At 50.0% G+C, this 3,772-nt stretch overlaps 1 pseudogene; it reads right to left on the reverse strand.

Moving 5' to 3' along the window:
* Positions 1 to 209: 209 nt before the first annotated feature.
* LOC147724034 (uncharacterized) lies at positions 210 to 2,156 on the reverse strand (annotated as a pseudogene).
* Positions 2,157 to 3,772: the final 1,616 nt, after the last annotated feature.

Here is a 3,772-nt window from a genome sequence, read left to right on the forward strand (position 1 = left end):
GGGCTTGAGAAAATATGGCCAAAGAATTTTAAAGTGGACTGATGGAATTCACACTTGTCTTTGTTTAATGTCAGGTTTGCGTCTAACAGGGCATGGCAGACGCGACCAAGTGCTATATCGTGTTCACGGACGTCAGAGCCATATACGAGAATGTCATCGCTGTAATTTAGCGTGTTAGGGATATGTTGGATAATTTGCCGAATCGCCTCCTAAAAAATTTCTGCAGCCGATGACACCCCAAAGCTCAGTCTCTTGTATCTGAAGAGTCCTAGGTGAGTTGCAAACGTTGTAATATAACGGGACTTGACATCCAACTCCAGCTGATGGTAGCCTTTGTTTAAATCCAATTTTGAGAACACCCTCGCCCCGTTCAAAGCAGAGATCATGTCGCTCAGGTGTGGCCCAGGATGGCGTTCTCTCTTGATTGCGGTGTTAGGCAATCGCACGTCCACACACAGTCTCACCTTGCCGGTGGTGCCTTTCTTGGGCACTATGACCACTGGCGAAACCCATGGGGTTGGACCATCCGTCCGTTCAATGATGTCAGCGGACAGGAGGTCATGAAGTTCCTCTTCAACGGCTTTCTGGAGATGAAATGGTACACGTCGAGGGTGCTGGGCTACTGGCCTAATCTGTTCGTTAATGTGTAGATGTATTTGACAATCCTTCATCTTCCCTAGCCCTTGAAACAGCCTGGGAAACTTGTTGACAATGTCTTGATTATCGTTGACTTTGAAGAGGATCTCAACAAGACGGAGACGCTCTGCAGTTGGTAAGCTGAGTAGACAGTCAGCCTCTGGGCCTTTGATGACGTGTATGACTGCCGGTATGGTGATGGTGTCATGTTGTAGGGTCGTTGGGAATTTTCCCAAGCATTGGAGTGGTCTCTTAGACATCCAAGTGAAGACTCGGACCGGTGCATACGTCAGTGGCGGCTTAGGACTCATCCTCTCATATTCTGTTACCGGGATATAGTTCAGTGAAGCTCCACTGTCTAGCACGAACTTGGTGTCATGATTTCCTACCTTTATGTCTAGACGTGGATATTTTTTTAGTTGGTCGGGGTCCACAATCATGTTGACGTATTCAATTGTATATACAGAGTCTCTGGATGAAGATCTAGAGTCTCGGGATGGTGATCTACGTTCCCATCTGGATCTTCGCGATTCTCGGCTTGAGTGAGATGAGCCTGAGGATACGGCTGACTTTCCTTGAACAGCCCTTATGTGGTGTTTTCTAGTGTCCGAGCGAGACGACCTGGACGGTTCACTTCGCCTCTCTTTGTGATAGTCCCCACACATGGCTTCGAAGTGGTTTGTCCGCCCACACTTCCTACATCTCTGACCCATGGCAGGACAGGCATCCACGTGAGGGTAATCATATCCACACCTGAGGCATTTTCTTGTCTTTTCTGGCCTTCTTTCTCTCCGCCCCGGTTCTCGCCTTTTATGCTCCGAGTATTTTTGATAGGACGATGGTTGCGTCCTCCACTGCTTATCTTTTGAGCTTCTTCGACTACTGCCTTTAGCTTGGACGCGACGTACATGCTCATGGCTCACCTAGCGCCCTGTTTCCATGGTGGTGGCGTGCTCCTCGGCCTGATCATATATACGCGTCATTTCTTCAATCTCATCTATGTTGTGAGGTTTTCTTAGCAGCCGCCTTCTAAGAGCTTCTGAGTGACACCCGTCTATGATCTGCGATTTTATGGAAGCATCTGTCGAGAAGTTGTCAAATTCACAATGCCTTGATAGCCGTCGCAGTCGAGTGATGAAGGCACTCATCGCCTCGTCCTTTCCTTGGCGCGCTTGGTGAAACGCATGATGTTTGTAGTCCACATTTCTCTTATGGAGAAATTTCTTGTTCAGCGCTTCACGCACTTTATCATGAGTATCGGCATCCGCAGGGGGAAAGTCCTTTATTATTTTGTTTATCTCTCGACCTGCCAGGTTGCGAAGTGCGATTAGTTTCTCTTTATCAACAGTCACTTTAGATCCCTCCATGTAATTTTCGAAATCTTCGAGCCATTCTTGCCACATGGGGCCCATGCCCCCTCCTGTGGTCAATGTTAACGGTTCCGAGGCCCGCAGGTGTGACCCTCCTGCCACGATGGGTTTGGCTTCATTTCGCTGTGGAGAGTTATCAGGAGTCACCATGTTGGTGGTGCGCGCTTCCCGCCTTTTTATGCTTCTGGCTGATCGGCTCACTGGTGTTGGGGAGTGTCAACCGCAGTCGTTTCTTCTCCAAATTTGTTTGAGTTTGCTCGTGCTTGTTTAATATTATTCTTGTTCCCCTGCGTCGTCTCACATTCGATGGGGGTCTCTCTGTAATCCATGCGTGTCGCTTCCAGGTGTTAGGCACTACGCCTGACCTTAAGATGGCCGCCCCACATTGACCAATGGGTCTGTCTTTGAATCTGCCTGACTTCAAGATGGCCGCTGTAGCTGTCTGCATGCACTACTTTCACTCTGCTCACTCGGCCCAGCTCCTTCACTTGGGACTCACGAACAGTCGCTTCCAGGGGGCAGCACACTCCAGATTTGGCTCCCTTCGGTCTCTGCCACAGTCAGGTGAGGTTGGGGTGGGCTCCCGCCTTACTTTGCAGGGTCCCGCGCTTCTCCGGCGACAGCGTGCCAAAGCTCACGCATCGGACGTGAGGTTTCCCGACGTCGGATGGCACTCGAGCTCCGACTTCAACGCGCTCAGCAGCGCTTGCCAATAGATCTTCGGGGAGCAGCGTCCTCCACACTGGGGCACTTTTCCTTCACTCTGGGGGCTTGGCAGAGTCGGAGTGGGCTCCCGACTTCTGTGCACGCAGCGCTCACCAGGTTTCCACGCTTCCCGCGTGAGTCGCGTTTCGGCGCGAACAGCGTCTCTTCCTTCGAGCGGTTTGGCGCTCGGTGTTTCGGCTCCCTCTTGGCTCCCTCTCAGTCTCTGGAGGGGTAGGGTCACCTGCTGCGAGCCTCGGTGCTCAGGCGGCAGCTCCGTTTTACTCGGCAGCGTTCTCCTCACCTCAAGGCTGCTTGGGACAGGGCTCTCTCGTGGGGTTCTGCGAATAGTGAACTTGCTTGATCCCACCCTCGTCGCCAGTTGTCGTGTCCCTAATGAAATGAGGACAGACACTTATATTCTTTGAAGAGCTTTATTAATTACATCTGGTTCCCTCCCTGTCCCTACTCTAACTGCCCTTCATCCGGTCTGTCCCCTCCTCTTCCCCTCACCCTGCTAGCTCCGCCCACCCCGACTACTAGACTGCTAACTACACTATAGTCCTTACCTGGCAAATGCTTTAATACGTCACTACGGGTATATAGCGGGTTTAACCTTATCCTAAAGCTTAGCAAAGTTGCACTCATTACATTGTTGGGTAAATTTTCCAGATAAGGGAACACCGTGTTTCCTGCCACAGGGCTCACAAATGGACCATTGATTTCTTTAGAAACACATTCACCAGATCCCTGACCCTTATTTCCACTAAAACGTTGATGTTTAATTCCTTTTTGGGTCGAAGACTTGGCGCCACAGTATTGAGTTTCTCGAGTTTAAGTTCTTTTCCAACAAGAACTAGACGCGCCCTTCTATGCCTAGCCCATTACAGTTCACTGCCAAATATTTCTTTGATACAGTAGCTTGAAATGTTCACAGACTGAACACTGAATTGTTTCTACCAATATCGCATACACAGATTCATGGCTATATAATTTCAGGTTGGTTTCAAGTCTTATTGCTTGGTCCACTGCCTAGGTAGGAAGGCGAAGTTGGTTTTTGAGAC

Source organism: Lissotriton vulgaris, chromosome 4_1 (genome assembly GCF_964263255.1).
Source record: "Lissotriton vulgaris chromosome 4_1, aLisVul1.2, whole genome shotgun sequence".
Classification (NCBI taxonomy): Eukaryota; Metazoa; Chordata; class Amphibia; order Caudata; family Salamandridae; genus Lissotriton; species Lissotriton vulgaris.